Consider the following 18898-nt stretch of genomic DNA (forward strand, 5'->3'; position numbering starts at 1 on the left):
GCCTGTCATATTTATCATCCTAACCTTCACTCTCCTGCACTTTACTGTAATCAGCAGGAGGAGGCCAGGCAGCACTTTGACATTCCACGTGGAAATCTTTTCAGATTACCTAGTTTATTAGGCACAATTTATAGGTAAAAGGGAATAAATATCAGGTGAGAATCATTGGGACCACTTTAGAAGCTGGCTACAATACTTATACAATAAAGAATACACAACAGTCATTAATTTGTAGAAAACAAACTGTTTTAGAGATGTTGAGTTTCAGACATCCATACTGAGATGTCCAGCTAATAGTACTGGTACATTGGGTTTAGAGCCCATGAAAAGTATCTGATCTTAAAATATGGTTTGGGGAATCAAAAACTCATTGGTAGTATTTGAAATGAAGGATGTGAATGAGCTCTCTAAGGAAAAGCAAAGCTAGAGAAGGATGCACAGACTCCAATATTTAAGAGGCAATGAGAGAGAGAGAGAGAGAGAGAGAGAGAGAGAGAGAGAGAGAGAGAGAGAGAGAAGAAGAAGAAGAAGAAGAAGAAGAAGAAGAAGAAGAAGAAGAAGAAGAAGAAGAAGAAAAGAAAGAAAGAAAGAAAGAAAGAAAGAAAGAAAGAAAGAAAGAAAGAAAGAAAGAAAGAAAGAAAACAAACATACCCAGCAACCAGAGGAATTCGAGAAAAAGCAGAAGTGAATAGGTTCATGGAAAACAAGGGAAAAGAGAGTTTCAAGATGGGAGAGTCAGATGCTACAAAGAGTTCCAACAAGGCAAGAATAAAAACAGTCCAAAGAATTTGACAATCTAATGCAAATCCTTAGGGAGCATGAACTTCAAGGGGTTAAGACGCGAATAAGTGACATTGAAGATTGGAGCAAGAATCACTCACAATGCAGAAGATCTCCTTCTTAATGCCATCCTAATAGTCTTGCCTCACACGCAAGTTTCCCATCACTTCTCCAAAAGCTACCATCTCCCTCTGGTGCTAGAATGCTCCGTTTCTAGGTGGAGAGGAGGTGGGGAGAGCACCACCCACTCTCATTCTCCTAACCCCAAATGTAGGAATATGTTCTACTTCCTCCCAGCATTTTCTAGTTTTAAACATGAACAAAATTATACATTTCTAGGGAGTCTTAACTCCTATCTCCATTGTAAATCTTGAAAAGAAAGTTGTGAGAAGGACAACATGAGGCCAACACAAATATTCTAACACTAGATTCATAGGTAAAATAGGTGTCCGGTAACACTTCCCCTATCAGAGCCTTTCATTCCACTTTCCTTCCCAAAGCACTTATGCAGTAATGGATTCCCACATCGTCTAGGCAGGTTTCCTTGCTCTTTTATCAGGAGTGGAAGTAGCTGAGAGTGTCAGGGGCCCAGAGTCGAATTAATCATATTTTTAACAAGCTCTTATCGATCAATATAAAGGTTCTCTCTCTTTTTTAAATATTTTCTTCCTCACTCCATACCCTCATTCACTCTCACTTCTCTCCATGAAAAGATGCCTTCTCCCTAACTATATCCCCTAAAGAATCAAAGTGAGATGTTTGAACAAGTACATGCACAGGCATACATTATCTCATTGCACTTTGCTTTATTGTACTTCAAACATGTTGCATTTTTTACAAATTGAAGGCAAGGCCCTCCACAAACAAAAAGATCACAACTTACTTTATTGTGATGCTCTCATTATAGAGGTCTCTAACTGAACCCATATCTCTAAGGCATGCATATACATGCATATTGATAGCACTATCCACAATAGTCAAAAGGTAGAGGTAACAGCTAAGATGTTCATTAACAGATAAATGGATAAAGAGTGATATATCTATATAATGGGATATTATTCAGCCATAGAAAAGAATGCAATAATGATACATGCTACATCATGGATGACCCTCTAAAACATTATACTAAGCAAAATAAACGAAACACACAAAGGTCACATGGGATATAAAGATGAAGCTGATGTCGAATCTCAGAGGGATATCCATAATAGGTAAGTTCATAGAGACAGGATTCAGGTTGGTGGTTGCCAGCGTTGGTGGGAACGGGGGAGGATAAAATGGGGAGAAACCACGTAATAGGTAAGAAGTTTTACTTGGGAGTGATGGAAATGTTTAGTGGTTGAACACTGTGAATGTTCTAAATGCCACCGAGTTATTCACCTTAAAATGGTTAAATTTATGCTGTATGTTTTATCTCCATACATTATTTTTTAAAAGGTGCCTTCTTGCCCTAACAGGTTTGGCTCAGTGGATAGAGCGTCGGCCTGCGGACCGAAAGGTCCCGGGTTCGATCCCGGTCAAGGGCATGTACCTTGGTTGCGGGCACATCCCCAGCAGGAGGTGTGCAGGAGGCAGCTGATCGATATTTCTCTCTCATCGATGTTTCTAACTCTCTATCCCTCTCCCTTCCTCTCTGTAAAAAATCAATAAAATATATTTTTAAAAAATAAATAAATAAATAAATAAAAGGTGACTTCTCTAATGTTCTTAAAATGTAAATGTCCTTTACAGTGTCAATTTATGTATGTAATCTAATTTACATAAATGGCATTACAGTCTACATTTTTCTCTTCCACATTAAATCATTTTGTTACACAAAAGACTAAATCCTCATTAAAGTGTATACTACACCACCTGCGGCTCTTACTCAACCCAAGGTCACTTTCATTTTTACTAGAAGGAAGTGTGATGACTTCCAACAAACAAGGAACTCTCTACTTGTGAGATCAAACCAATGAGACCCACTTATGCAAAAGTTTCCTGCATGTACAGGTCAAGAGCTATCATAAACAAAAAATGGCTTCATTATGATCAAATCCTAACCAATTCTGAAAAACAGCAAAGCTGTGCTCAGGGCTGTGACCTGAGGGCCATGCAGGCAACACCTTAAACCAAAGTTGCCAGAGCATCTCCAGGAAGTGCTCCCCGTCAATGAATCCCACGTTCTTCCTGCACCCACTTTGGCCTGTTATTCCCAGTGAGGTCCTATGTTCCATGCCCACTTCAGATGTTTTCAATTAAAAAAGGGAGTGCGTTATGCCCAGGTCCTCTGAATCTGAGCACAGATCAATTTATCCCGAGGCCAAGAGACTTGCTGACCTCAGTTCCTTTTCTATTTATGATAGGACACCAAAGCCCCTACCTCCTCTCCCTCTGGAATGGAAAGTGCCAAAAAGTTAGCAAATATGTGCCAGCAATCAAGCGGTTGTCACCATTGTTCGAGGCAGAGAAACTGAACCAAGTTCATGCTTTAGAACAGCGGTTCTCAACCTGTGGGTCGCGACCCCTTTGGCGGTCGAACGACCCTTTCACAGGGGTCACCTAAGACCATCCTGCATATCAGATATTTACATTACGATTTATAACAGTAGCAACATTACAGTTATGAAGTAGCAACGAAAATAATCTTATGGTTGGGTCACAACATGAGGAACTGTATTTAAAGGGCCAGAAGGTTGAGAACCACTGCTTTAGAATAACGGTCTGGTCAGCCATACCAGAATCACCAGAGGGAGCGTACAGAGTCAGCACTCAGGTGATGCTGATGCAAAAAGTGGAGAACAGCTGCCCTGGCCTCTTGCTACACAACGTGTGGTCCACGCACCAGGAGCACTAGCATCACGAGAGAGCTGTTGGACATGCAGACTCTCCAGACTCATTTCCTCCTTGGGTGGAGGCGGAAGTTGGGAGGAGGAGCCCTGGGGGTGGAGCACAGAAAACACAAAAAGACTCTGAAGATCAGCCCCGATCAGCCCCGATGAATCAGTGCTGACTGTACAAGAATCTGAGTGCGAAAAGCAGTTCAATGAGAACGAAGCCATCCAATGGATGCAGGAAAACTGGAAGAAATCTTTCCTGTTTTCTGCTCTGGATGCTGCCTTTATCATGGGTAGTTGGCACCTAATGAACAAAGGAGCCACATTTGAACTGAGGAAGCCATTAGTGCTCTGGCCTCTGACCCTCGCAGTCTTGGGCACATTCAATGCTCTTGACTGCTGTCTACATGGTGTACACTTTGATGACCAAAGGCCTGAAGCAGTCAGTTTGCGACCAGACTTTTTACAATGGGCCTGACGGCTAATTCTGGGCTTGTGCATTTGGGCTAAGCAAAGCTCCCGAATTAGGAGATACAATAGTCATCATTCTGAGGAAGCAGGAGCTGATCTTCCTGCACTGGTGCCACCACATCACTGTGCCCCTGTTCGCCTGGACTCCTGCAAGGACATGGTTGCCGGGGTGGCTGTGTCATGACGCCGTGATAGTCTCTCACTAGGCCTGCGAGTAATGGGTTTCCGAGTCCCCCGGAAATTTGCCATGTTCATCACCTTGTTCCAGATCACCCAGATGCGAACAAGCTGAGTCACTAACTTTTACTGGGTACAGCATGACCACTGTCTCTCTCACTTTCAGAACATCTTCTGGTCCTCACTCCTGGGCCTCAGCTACCTTGTGCTCTCCGGCCAGTTCTTTGAGGCCCACGTGGGCAACTGGGGAAAACCACGAAAAAGGGATAGTGTGGGAACTGAGGAGGAAGCCATAGGTCAGGGTCAGCAAGAAAAACAATAGACAGAAGAAAATGGCCCAAGGAATCACACATAGGGTGCAGCTGCAACAAAACAAAACAAAACATATGAGCAAACACAAAACCCAAGGCCGCTTAGGGATAATTAGGCTGATGTAACCCAGTAAGCCTATGACCTTTTTTGGGGTGAGGACTCACTGAGTGCACCTCTATCTCAACGGACCGCTGCTAGAAGACCCCGTTCCCTCTTTACCTGTCAACTTTAGGGCAAATGAGAGCAAAAGTGAGCCAGATACAGAGAGAGGGAGGGAGACAGAAAACAAAGGCTATTGACACTGTAGGAAAAGTATGTACTAAGTGTTACATTTCTCTAAGAATGAAAGAAGTTTTCTTAAGAAACTGTGAGCACAAGCATACACAATCCTTTCTAATCTTTCTGACACTAAACTAGAGCCAACAGAATAGAAAAACATGGAAGAGGCACAAGGTGTATGTCTAGGGCATTAATGCTGTTGCAAAAATTAAAGCCTTTGAAAGGAAGGTTAGTACTTGTAGCCCCCATCAAAAAAGATGTCTTAATCATCTCTTACGAAAACAGATGTAAACAACTATATTTCAACTAAGAAAGGCTGGTGTTTTTCCCTTCGCAGCACGCCTCAGGCTAGTGACTGCGCCAAAACCAAACGGGCCAATATTTTTCCAAGGTTCTTGCTGGGAGGATGAAAACAATGCAGCTCAGTGCCGAAGGGGCAGCTCCATCGCAGAGCATCTCTGATCAGTAAACTGCAATTTCTACTCTTAACTGAGATGAGATATCCTTGCATCAGGTGCCCCAGAGTTTTGAACAGAAGAGTAAATACAGAACAGGAAAGATAAAACTCAACCAAACGGTCTGAAAATGGATTCTGTACTACATGTAGATTCAGACTAATCCCATTCTTGAGCTAGGAAAGGGGAAGTGAGTCAAAGATCAATAAAATGTATACCCCTCCCTATTTAACTTCACACATACTAATAGCATTCTACATGAACCCCTGTGGTACAGTCCAATTATATAATTGATCTGAGAGAGAGATAGAGAGAGAGAGAGAGAGAGAAAGGGAGACAGAGAGGAAGAGAGGAATAGAAGGAGAGTGTGAGGAGAGGAGGAAAGAGAGAGGGAGGGAGGGAGGAGAGAGGGAGGGAGGGAGGGAGGGAGAGAGAGAGAGAGAGAGAGAGAGAGAGAGAGAGAGAGAGAGAGAACAATTTATTGGTGCACTTATTTATGCATTTATTGGTTGCTTCTTGTATGTGCCCTGACCAGAGATCGAAACCACAACCTTGGCATATCAGGAAGACACTCTAATCACCTGAGCTACCTGGCTGGAGCCCATATTTTCTATATTTTTGTGAATTTCAAAAAGAAATCTTCAGGGCTCTTTCCTGATAACTGGGTGAAAACTGTTTCAGCATCATCTGTGTTTCTCCCTTAAGCAATGTAAGGCGTGTAAAGTGCTCTCTGCTGGTTAAGTAGAGATACTTCAACAAACACTTCATGAGAGTTTGGCTGGAACAATTAACAAAGTGTTCCCTATAGACTTACCTCCAAATTTTATATGATATAAAATACACATCATACTTTTGGCCAAATCAGAAGACATTCTTCCTGTTTCAAGCCGCTTCAGAAGTGTTTTAAAAGGGACTTTTTCTCTGGGACTCAAAAAAATCAATTTATTAAGAGCCACACTCTTTAAAATAAAAAGCTTGTTAATATATTATTGGAATATTTCAGTCCTTTACAAGCCAAATAAATGTGTAAATATTCCTAGTACTTCAAAGAGGCAATTATGTTAACTTGTTCAATGTGATATATTAGTATCTCAATTGGTTAAGTGGCTTAATGATTAGACAAACTAGTTGAAAAGACTGGGGACTACTACACTGCATAGATTATATACATGTAACTACACATGTATACACACACATGTGGAGATACACTGAACTTCCAAGCCCAATTAAATAGAAACACTTTTTCTGGCTAGCAGGAAAAGAAACTATTATTTATCTTTCTTTTTTAAAAACTATATCTTTATTGATTTCAGAGAGGAAGAGAGAGAGAAACATCAATGATGAGAAAGAATCATTGATCGGCTGCACGCCCCCCACTAGGGATCGAGCCAGCAACCTGGACATGTGCCCTTGACCAAGATCGTACCCAGGACCCTTCAGTCCGCAGGCCGATGCTCTATCCACTGAGCCAAATCGGGTAGGGTTGTTTATCTTTCTTGCTTTATTTGAGAGTGGACCAAAAAAGGGACTTTCCCCAAATTTTTATTTTAGCTTTCATTATACTGTCATTCATGAGCCAGAGCTCTCTGCTTCTCTGTCAGAGAAGACAAAGGCTTTCTCAGCGTCTTGTTTATGTGTGGAACTTAAAAGAATAAAATTTTATCCCATTCTATGTGAATGATTTGAACAATGAACAAAGAATCCACACAGAAGCTGTTGCATCTGTGTTAAATTATTGAGAAGATCTATGATGGCTTGACATTGGTTCACAGATGTGAAACAATTGATGGAGGGAGTATTATTATTATTATTATTATTATTATTATTATTGCAAAAGCTGGCATGAGCTGAAAAGATAGGTCCTGCTATTGCAAATAATAGGTCATTAGGATACAACTAAAGTTATTTTGAGCTTTGAAAATACATGACACCGTGCAATAAGCTTTCTTTTCCTTATAACAGAAAATAGGCAGAATAATTAAAATGGAGGAAAGGTCACATAAAAAACAACGCAGACTATCCAGCCCCAGCCCAGACCTGCTGAATTAGAACCCATAATTCTAAGAAGATCCTCCAGGTGATTTGAGTCTCTGTACGCATAAGTTTTCTGGTAAAGAACAATATAAGAAAAAATATTTCCAAATATAACTTAAAGCAGTGCTTCTCCTTAGTGTGAAAGTGAATCACCTAGGTGTTAGAGAGTTCCCATTAGGCCATCATCAGAAGTACTTGAATTTGGTTCTTAGGATACACTGAAGGTGATCACTCAAAATTAACAACTCCCTAGCAGCAGTGTAATAACTACAATACATCCAAATTTGCATTTTAATTACACAGTTTCCCATTAAGAAAGCACGGTAGTCACAATTTTGATCAGCTGACACTAGTTTTTTTACTCTTTTGGAGAATTCATCCTCTATTTTATGGCTTAGCTAATAAATGTAAGCTGTGAAGTAACACCTACATTTTATAACTATGTTATATAGGCCAACACTCAGAGATCTAACTTCAATAGTTATTTGTGAGAAAAATAAGCAGCTAGTACGTTTTTGGGGTTGGCTTGTTTGTTTGCTTTTGAAGGTTTTCCTTGGGTCCTTATTTCTCTACAAAGACACACTGAGCCTAAGGAGAGCGGTAAGCTTTTGTCACATGTGAAAACAGGAATAGGAACCAACCAGGAATGCTTAAAAGGAATTGCCAAGTGACACCCAGGAGATTATCCATGATAATTATGCCAGAAGCTTGGTGATTTGATTTTCCTCCAGCACTGCTTGGCAGACCAGGAGCAAAAACCAGACCAAGAGAGACAGAATTAAGATTGGCAAGATAGGGCAGCAAAGGAATGAGGGCTGAGGGTTCTGGTTAAATGCTAGCTATTCAAATGCTTAATCAACTCAGGTGACAATTAACTACACAGAAGCAATAACAGGCTTTGTCAAATTGCAGCATGAAATATGGCACAGTCTTGCATATTATTCAAATTAAACTTTATATCAAAAGTGAATTCTAAAACGTAGTCACACTTTTAAAATATGCTGAAATCGATGCTTAAGAAATTCTGACTGAGCACAGACTGGTGGCTGCCAGAGGTGGAGGGGTGGGGGGGGGAGAAAGGAATGGGAATAAAAGAGAAAAGAGTTCTGACCTCAAATTATTCATGTTTTATGTTCCAAAGTAAAACAAATAAATAATTGCTTAAAGAAATATGTCATAATGACACTAACAGGCATAGTTTATGAGGCAATAAAGCATGTCTAATGAAGAAAAACAACATAGTAAAACTAGCTCACTGAGAATTCGCGTTCTTTCATACAGCGGCTCCCACCCCCCTTCAGAGAATCGCTTTTACAAGTGATGCATCTGGATCATCAGATTAAGCTTTTTCAGCCTCAGGGAATCCCTACTTTATGAGGCTGACTCACTTTTTGTCCTTTCTATGTCAAGAAGGTTCCGAAATTCCCTCACTGTAATTGTAAGACATTGTCCCCAAGTCTAGGTGATATGGAGGCTGAGAAATCCCAGTCTGCCCATCAGCAAGCTGGACACCCAGGAGAGCTGATGGTCTAGTTCCAGTCCTCATCCAGAGCCTGAGAACCAGCAGAGTCGATGTAATGGTGTAAGTTTCCATTCAAAAGCCAGCAGGCTCAACACTCAAGAAGAGCTGGTGCTTCAGTTCAAATCTGGAGGCAAGAAAAGACCAATATCCCAGCTCATCCCCTCAGGCACAGTAGTTTCCTCTTACACAAGGAGGGTCACCTTTTTGTTCTAGCCAGGCCTTCAACTAATAAGTTACGGCCCACCCACATGAGGGAGGGAAATCTGCTTTACTTAGTCTACCACTTCAAATATTAACCCTCACTGACACACTCAAAGTGATGCTTGACAAAATATCTGGACACCCCGTGGCCCAGTCCAGTTGACACATAAAATTAATCATCACAACCACTGAAAGTGTTCTTTAACTGGCTCTCCTATTTCTCTTCTTGATTTGCTTTAGTCTATTCTTCACACACCAACTAGTGATTCATTTACTTTTTTTTTTTTTACATTTTAAATGCAATCTACTACAAAGTCCATGAAGCCTTATAAAACCTTGAGGACTACCTCTCCACCTCACTCTGTTTCAGACCCACAGTTCTCCTCGCTGGCCCAACTTCATCCTGCCTTGATACCCCTCTCTTCCTTCTGACTGGAAAATTCCCACCCATTCCCATATCTTCCCGCTCCCTCACTTCATTCACACCCTGATAAATGTCAACTCCAGAAATGAGATGTCCCTGAGCACCTTCTCTAAAATACTTATCATACATGCACTCAATCAATCTCTATCCATTGACTTATTTTTTCAGTGTAATTATTGGTAATGACAGGTATTACATATTGCTCACTGTAGTGATTGACATCTAACAGATTATTATTGACTTATTGACTGTGCTCCATTAGAGAGGAACTTTCTCTGCCTTATTTGTGGGCGTGTCCCAAATTCCTAGAACAGCACCTGGCACACAGTCAGTGTTCAATAAACACTTTTAGGAAGGGAGAGATAGTCGTGGGCCTAAAAACCATCAAGTAACCAAGGTCCTCATACCAGTCTTACACTGGGTTCTACTTCTTATTACCTCATTTGCTTTTTCCTTTCTAATTTCTACATAACAAAAAGGTGCCTAAAGAGAAATGTTCCAAATGTTTTTGTATCTGCATAAAACCAGATATAATCCTATGTACGATATACTCCTATTCTGAATCATTTTTTTAAAAAAATACTCCACAAGTTAATTATAGTGCTGCTTTAAGAATTCTAATTCATTAATGTTTAAAAACAAGATTGCCCTCAAGGCTGAAAGTTGGCATATAAATGTTCATCTTAGATTTAAAAACAAGTAAGTTTTGGCACTCTAGGGAAGAGCTCTACACTTGTGTCAATGCCATGACTAAGAGATTGTGGCTGGAAATAAAACAGGAGTTTCCTGATCTACTGTGCTGCATCATTATGTGGGCATTGGAAACAACTTCAAAGTTGGCATTAAGCTTTTAAGTTTACACCCTTGGTGATACTTATCTGTAATTGGGAGTTGGAGAGAAGTAGAGAGACAAGGAGACTCGGGAAGAAATCTCCTAAAAATGCTTTATAAATAACTTCACCATTATTGACTCATTTATATGCCACTTATGTGGAGGTGTTAGACATTTGGATATTTAACATCTAATATTGGTTACTTTGAAGACAGCCAATGCACACTCCCCATTCCATCTATTTTCTCAGACTTACTAGTAATTATTGGATAACACCAAACTATTTCAAAATACAGGTGGTAATCCACAGAAATTTCAGTAAAATATACATTAGAAAAAAGATTATTAAAATACAACCATGGAAAATGTCATTTGCATAGTGTAGAGTGGCCTTATTTTTAGTAAATGCCTAATTTATAAATATAATTTCTTGCACAAGTGTAAACAACACATTAATAATGGCAATACTATAGGACTCTCCTATATCTTAATTAAGAAGAAAAAGTACTCCCTGTTTATTGTTACTGGTGTTTTCTTTATAAAGAAAATAATGAAATTGACTTAAGAGTGGTTTACATTTTAGTGTTTGAGGCATAATTACATAAGTTGTCACAATGGTTTAGCTTTCCTTTGAAATAAAAACATTTCTTTAGCATAGTTTTAATCATGAAACTACAATTGAGCAGTTGTAATCTAGTTCATTGATATCGTTTAACCTTTACTATCTCCATTAGAAAATAGAAGAAAAGGAAACAAAGCATCTTTTAATTCAACAAAATACCAAGATCTGATCCAACACATATAAATTGTCCCAATACGGTGATATGTATGAAATGAATAAGCGTTAAAGAGAATGGTAATTTATAGAAACAACTAGCTTTCATTATGTATCAGTTGTGAGGAAATCAAGAACATGAAAACTAAGTCAGAGTTGAGGCAGAGTAGTGTGATGAGAGGGGACCTCCAGGTTTGTTCCCCATCCATTTGGAGATGGGGATCATGGCAGCCAGAATCAGCTCTGTATGGACGCTACTCTTGCGGGCTAAGCAATCAAACAGGCAAGGATGAATGGATCAAAAAGAATTTGCTTGGTGAAAGCCCTTCCCAAATTTGCTATGTGAAAGATCTCTTCAAGCAAATGTATAAAATCAGCAATAAAATTCAAAAACAGAGAAAATACTACTGATCTTACCATTAAATGGTTATTCTAAACTAGCTCTACAATACCATCTTCCCATGCTGTCACTTGTTATCAGTATTTTCTATACATGAACATCCAAATACATTCACAGAAATATCTTGCTTATTATCAACTATATTCTCTCTGAGACACATGCTGGGTTTGGCCCAACAGAGAATAACTCTCAAATTACCACAATGGTAAGCAAAGCATATATTGGCTGCTCATCCAATTTTATATTCCATTCTTATTCCTTGAGTATTTTCTCCTAACCATACAGAATCTATTTCTGCCTCCTACCCAGAAAAGTGCTACCCTTAAATGAAAATAGTAATTATATTTGTATTTCTTATATTATTTCAACTTGGATGAGAAAGAAGAGGAAACAAAAGTGGGCTTTCTTTCCCCCCTAAAAACTCTCTGTCTTGAGGTCTCACATTTTATTTTCTTATTTGTGTTTATTTGATTTTATTTATAGAAAGAGCTCACAAGCTCAGCGTCCAACAAACCTCTCCTCTTCCCACCCCCTCGGCTCCTCTACCCCTGAGGAAAGGAATGGGATAGAGTCCCTGCCTGAAAATGTCTTTTTTTAAATCACATGATAAAATCTTGATAAGAATGTTTAAATTACATAGCTGATTCCTCAGGTGAATTTTCTATCAGTGCTGCAAGGGAAACACTAGATGTTTCAACAGTGACCTTGACACAGACTAGCTCGCACTACCTGCTGACACCCAGCACAGGTACAAGAACGTTAACCACTAATAACCTTGTGAGAAAGGGCAGTTAGAATGGACCCATAAACTTGCCTTATAAACTGACAAATCCAGCCACTGACGCTGGCTGGTATCTTTGCATTTCCTGCATTCCTGAGTGAGGAGACAACCTGCCCAGCCTCTACAGTCACACCTTACACATTCCACTCTCCACAGTAATCTGAAAGAGGAACCCTTTAGGCAGGGCAAAGATGTTCAAATTCAGCCCATATTTTTGATGCAAGTGTGGGTATACTGAGGATTTTTCTATTGAGCCCACGGATAAGACACAAACATTCACACAAATGAATGGCTCAAACCAAGTTTTCTGAAATACCATTGCTTTTCAAAGGGAATGACAAGCATGAGGTCAATGAAATCTATAGTCATTCAGCAAACTAGTCCATGTACTAGTAAAGGGGTAGTGTTTACTTTCTTGATTCTTTAGCTCAGTGGTTCTCACCCAGGGATGATTTTACCCTATAGGGTCATTGGCAATGATGAGATATTTTCAGCTGTCACAAATGGGAGGGGGGGTGGGGCATGATGCTACTGTTATCTAGTGAGTAGAGGCCCAGGATGCTGCTAAACATTCTATAATGCCCAAGGCAGACATCCACAACAAAGAGTTATCTGACCCAAACATCAAAAGTCATTAGGACCAAGGCTGAAAAATCTTGCTTTAGCTAAATACAAATAAGTCATTGCAGTCAATTGACTATAAGTCATATAGTCAATTGACTATAATTCATATTATATTTTATGCACACTAACACATCAGATGGCAAACATTATTCTGGTTCAACAGTTTTCACCATCAGAATATCTTGTTTGCACAAAATAATACTAATGTAAAGTGTAATTGAAAAAAATTAAAAATAAAAGAATTATCTTGCCTGCTTCTCGTGGTTTTGTATTGAGCTTGAATCTTTTTATTCCCAAATAAAATTATCATTTTGAGTTTCAATGATTTAAACATACCCACCATTAACACCAGCTACGTTTTTGGAAGACTCAAACTCCTGAGTTAGAATTTTTTTTTTCTAGTATGACTTTGTATAGAATAGGAAGGACAGAAAAGATAAGGGAAAATATATATACGCGCCTAAGCGACCGTTCAACCGTTGGACCGTTCGCTATGGCATGCACTGACGGGGGGGGGGGGGGGGGGGGGGGGGGGGATACTCAATGCACAGGCATGGAAACATGAAACAGACTGATGTATCTCAGAGGGAAGCGGGGAGGGGAGGGAGTGGGAAGAGATTAACCAAAGATCTTATATGCATACTAAAGGCACATATTCGCTGGGGGGGATCCAGCCAAAACTGGCAGTCTGACATCCCCCGAGGGGTCAGACTGTTTGCAAGAGGGTGCAGGCCAAGCCAAGGGACACCAGTGTATTTATAATATAAAACTCACTCAAGAAGAACTACATCTCTTTGGTAACATGGTTACTGTCTTTCCAAATAAAAAAATAATAATAATCATGAATACTTCAAGCAACGCAGTCAATATATTTCTAAATTATCTAAACATCTCTTCCTGTATTGTCATTGCTTATGTTTTTCACACAGGCCCATGTGCACAGGTAAATCCATTGCCTTGGCTGCCAAGCCAAATATACATGGTAACTGACATAAAATGGACACATTATATATAGCTCCAGGAAAGAAAATAAGAAAGGAGAAATAGAAGAGGGGGATTGGAGTACTACAATCACTCAGGTTAACAAACTTACACAGAAATTGTGTAATTCTTACTGTATTTGACGTAACTTGATGTATCTACCCCACACAAGCCTCATTCACAGAACCCATGTCAATCCACACACATGAACTAAGTGGGCCAAAGGGAACCAACACTCCTGATCACAGCCCATTTGGCTAAGACGACTTCTCTTCTCAAGGAACTGGTCGTGCACAGGCTGGCCATGATATCGGTAGCCCGAAATGAAAAAGTAACCTGATCTATTCAGATTTCTCTCTTGAGAATCTCAACTAGGAGACACCATTCCCAACAGGAAAAAGGTAACCATGTGGAACGCAGTTGCCATGTTTATGCTGAGCACTGGAGTAACAGGAGAATTCTCCCCAAATCCTTACAATAGAACACTCTACATCTCACTTAGCTTGACAGCATTACTAAAAAAGCATTAACTGCATGCAAAACTGGTAAATTTTGATCAATGCCTTTGGATGTATCAATGTCAACTTCCTGTCTTTATTCCTCCAATGTCCTTACCTGTCTTTGTTCCTCCAATACATCCCTATAAACTAGAAAAATGCTTGTCCCAATAGGCACTCCATTATTCCTGGTTTTACTACTATACCCATAGTTAAGCAAGAGGTTACCATCTGGGGGGAAATAGGTGAAGGGTACTGGTTGTTTGGTTTTTTTGTTTTGTTTGCAACTTTCTGTGAGTCTACATTTATTTCAAAATAAAAAGTTTTTTTAAAGCATGTGTTAACTGAGACATTTACCTGTCTGTATTAGTTTCCTAGGACTGCCATAACAAAGTACCACAAAATTGGTGGCTTCAAACAACAGAGATATATTGTCTCACAATTCTGGAGCAAGAAGTCCCAAAATCAAGGTATCCCCAAAGCCAGGCTCCTGAGGAAACCTGTTGGGAAATTCTTCCTTGCTGTTGGTGGTTTGCTGTCAATCTTTGGTGTTCCTTAGCCTGTAGATACATCATTGCAATCGTCAGTTGTCACACCGCACTCTTCCTATGTATCTGTCTTCATATGGCCATCTTATCATAAAAACACCAGTCATATTAGATTAGGTGCCCACCCCACTTCAGTATGACCTCATCTTAACTAGTTACATCATCTGCAACAACCTTATTCGAAAAAAAGATCACATTTTGAGGTAGTGGGTTTTAGAACTTCAATATATTATATCTTTGGAGACAGAGTACAGGGGGCACAATTCAACTTACCACACTATCCCATTAAAAAAAAAAAACAACTAATTTTAGGGCCTATCATTTTTCACAATGGAAATCATATTTACTCATTAATTTAAAAATCTTTGATCTCCTATATGTACCAGTCACTATGTTATATGCTGTGAACACAAAAATTACTAATATGAAGCCTGGCTCAGCTTCTTCAACTTTCTTTTCTATAAATGTCAAAATCTAAGCCTTCTGACTTACTCCTTTTTTAAAAAATGATTGATTTTAGAGGGAGGAAGGGGGAGGGAGGGAGAGAGAGAGAGGGAAAGAGAGAGAGAGAAGCATCGATGTGAGAAACATCAATCAACTGGGGATCAAACCCACAATCTGAGTATGTGCTCTGACTGGGAATCCAAACTGCCACCTTTCAGCATATGGGACAACACTCCAACCAACTAAGCGACACCAGCCAGGGCTGACATACTCCTTCTTAAAGAATTCTTCGAGGTCAATCTTCATAGTCCCACTATAACTGCTCATGGAAGTCAAAGTCACAGTCTACTGTAATTCTCTGTAGAACATTTATTATCTGATGCTTTCTTGCTCATTTGTCAATTAATTTGCTTGATCCCTATTCCCTATAAGCACTTTGCAGGTAAGGTCCTTACTTGTTTTTGTTCCTCCAATGCATCCCTATAAACTAGAAAAATGCCCCAATAGGCACTCCATTATTTATTAAAAGAATGAATGTGCTACCAAAGAACATTCATTGAATATCTGTGTGTCAGACCATCTATATATCATCCATTCCCATCCTCATAACAACCCTACTAGATAGATAACTAGAGCTCTAATTCACACTTGAAATTAAGGCTTTGGGGTTTGCCACAACCATTATTCCACACAAGCATCAGAGGAAGGAATCAAATGAGGCATGATAACAACTTCAAATCAATTGAGCTTAGTCCACTTCTGAGGCTATGGTCACACTTCTACTCCTACATTCAGTTGAAAATGCTCATTGTCCTGTATTTAGGAAATCATCCAATTTAATATGCTGGAAATGCATTTCATTTTAGTTTCTAGAGATAAAATCCAAACCAGATAGAATTTCTGATGCTTGAAATAGAAGTATTTGGAGAGATCTTTGGATTTAAAATTACATTTGTGATTTCATCTCATCACAGAATCAGGAGATTGAATAAAACCTCTGGGACCAACAACAAACCACCACAATTCAAGCATTCCAAATAGGCAGGGTGTTTGAGATCAAAAGCTAATTTCATTTAAAATGCATGTAATTAACCCAAGAAATGATTTAAAGTCTAAGCATTAAACTAAGACTAGCTTAAGCCATTGGAGAAGACAGAGAATACTTTCAATACAGTTTGAACTTTTAATTTTCACAGAAGTTATTTTAATATAAAGTATATTTAGTTTATTAAATGAATATTCTTAGAAAGATTTCAAAAACCAAATTTCTTTAATTTATTCCTTAATACCTTGCAATGTACTCTATTACTAGAAGTAATTCATATATATTCATATGATACATTCATATATAGCTAGACAGATATTTTCTAATAAAAAAAACTCTGCAAATAATTCATCTCTGTCAAAATTATGATGAGATTTTATTTTAGTTATTTTTAAAATTAAATTTATTGGGGTGACATTGGTTAATAAAATTATACAAGCTTCAAGTGTATAAGTCTATGATACATGATCTGTATATTGCATTGTGTGCCCACCACCCAAAGTCAAATCTTCTTCCATCACCATATATTTGACCCCTTTTCCCCTTTACGACCTCCCCACCCCCCTGACTCAATTTTTATGACAACTGCAAACCCAAATATTTTGGTATTGGTACATTTAATTCTTCATGCCTTTAACATCTGCATACACATCATAGCCAAACAGAAGGTTTCTGAGAATATTATAAGCACAACTTAACTATTCTAAAGAATATTTTTTCCTTTACATTCTAATTATTAGCTCTTAAACTTAGTTTTTTGAAATTAAATTTCTTAACGGAATTCTAACATCAACCTTGATTTTTAGGTATTGCTAACATTTTCAATATTATCCATCATTTGCATTTTAATTATAAATTACTTACTTCCAAAGACATGAACCCACCTGATTATTGGTCTCTTCAGTGTTTTCTTTTTTTTTTTCCCCCTTTCTTTATTTTTAATTGAACTTATTGGAGTGACAATGGTTAAGAAAATTATACAGGTTTCAGGTGCAAAATTCCACAACACATCATCTGTACACTGTATTGTGTGTTCACCACACCAAGTCAAGTCTGCTTTCATCACCATCCATCCCTCCTATAGCCTTCCCTCCTTTCTTTTTTTTTTTTAATTTTATTGTTCAGATTATTACAGTTGTTCCTCTTTTTCCCCCCCCCATAGCTCCTCTCCACCGGGTTCCCACCCCACCCTCTGCCCTTACCCCGCCCTCTCCCCCCCGACCCCCACCCCCGCCACTGTCCTCATCCATAAGTGTACGATTTTTGTCCAGTGTCTTCCCACACCCCCACACCCCTTCCCCCCCGAGAATTGTTAGTCCACTCCCTTTCTATGCCCCTGACTCTATTATATTCACCAGTTTATTCTGTTCATCAGATTTTTTATTCACTTGATTTTTAGATTCACTTGTTGATAGATATGTATTTGTTGTTCATAATGTTTATCTTTACCTTTTTCTTCTTCTTCCTCTTCTTAAAGAATACCTTTGGTGGTGATGAACTCCTTTAGCTTTTTCTTATCTGTGAAGCTCTTTATCTGACCTTCAATTCTGAATGATAGCTTTGCTGGGTAGACTAATCTTGGTTGTAGGTTCTTGCTATTCATCACTTTGAATATCTCTTGTCACTTCCTTCTGGCCTGCATAGTTTCTATTGAGAAATCAGCTGACAATCGTATGGGTACTCCCTTGTAGGTAACTAGCTCTTTTTCTCTTGCTGCTTTTAGGATTCTCTCTTTGTCTTTTGCTCTTGGCATTTTAATTATGATGTGTCTTGGTGTGGTCCTCTTTAGATTCCTTTTGTTTGGGGTTCTCTTTGCTTCCTGGACTTGTAAGTCTATTTCTTTCACCAGGTAGGGGAAGTTTTCTGTCATTATTTCTTCAAATAGGTTTTCAATATCTTCTCTCTCTCTTCTTCTGGCACCCCTATAATTCAGATGTTGGTACGCTTGAAGTTGTCCCAGAGGCTCCTTACACTATCTTCATATTTTTGTTGTTCCAGTTGGGTGTTTTTTGCTTCTTCATATTTTTGTTGTTCCGGTTGGGTGTTTTTTGCTTCTTCATATTTCAAATCTTTGACTTGATTCTTGGGATCCTCTAGTCTGCTGTTGGATCTCTGTATAATATTCTTTATTTCAGTCAGTGTATGCTTAATTTCTAGTTGGTGCTTTTTCATATCCTCAAGGGTCTCACTAGACTTATTGAGGGTCTTACTAAATTTATCGGCGGTTTCTAGAAAATTCTTGAAAAACCTTAAAACCGTGGTTTTGAACTCTATATCCAATAGTTTGCTTTCCTCCGTTTCTGTCATTTGTGACCAGTTTCTTTGTCTCCGCATTTGGGCTGCTTTCTTGTATTGATAGAGTGGTTTTCTGTGCCAGGTGTCCTATAGGGCCCAGTGGCTCAGCCTCCCCAATTACCTGAGGTGGACACTCTTGTGGGCTGTGTGCACAGTCTTGTTGTAGTTAAGCCTTGATTGTAGTTGGTATCACTGGGAGGAATTG

General features: G+C 39.1%; 1 protein-coding gene and 1 pseudogene across 14 annotated transcripts in view; one reads left to right on the plus strand and one right to left on the minus strand.

Moving 5' to 3' along the window:
• Positions 1–18898, minus strand: part of LMO7 (LIM domain 7) — a 211847-nt gene that overhangs the window by 100769 nt on the left and 92180 nt on the right. The gene's annotated exons all lie outside the window — the stretch shown is intronic.
• LOC118649646 lies at positions 1939–4566 on the plus strand (annotated as a pseudogene).

Source organism: Myotis myotis, unplaced genomic scaffold, assembly GCF_014108235.1.
Source record: "Myotis myotis isolate mMyoMyo1 unplaced genomic scaffold, mMyoMyo1.p scaffold_m19_p_3, whole genome shotgun sequence".
Classification (NCBI taxonomy): domain Eukaryota; kingdom Metazoa; phylum Chordata; class Mammalia; order Chiroptera; family Vespertilionidae; genus Myotis; species Myotis myotis.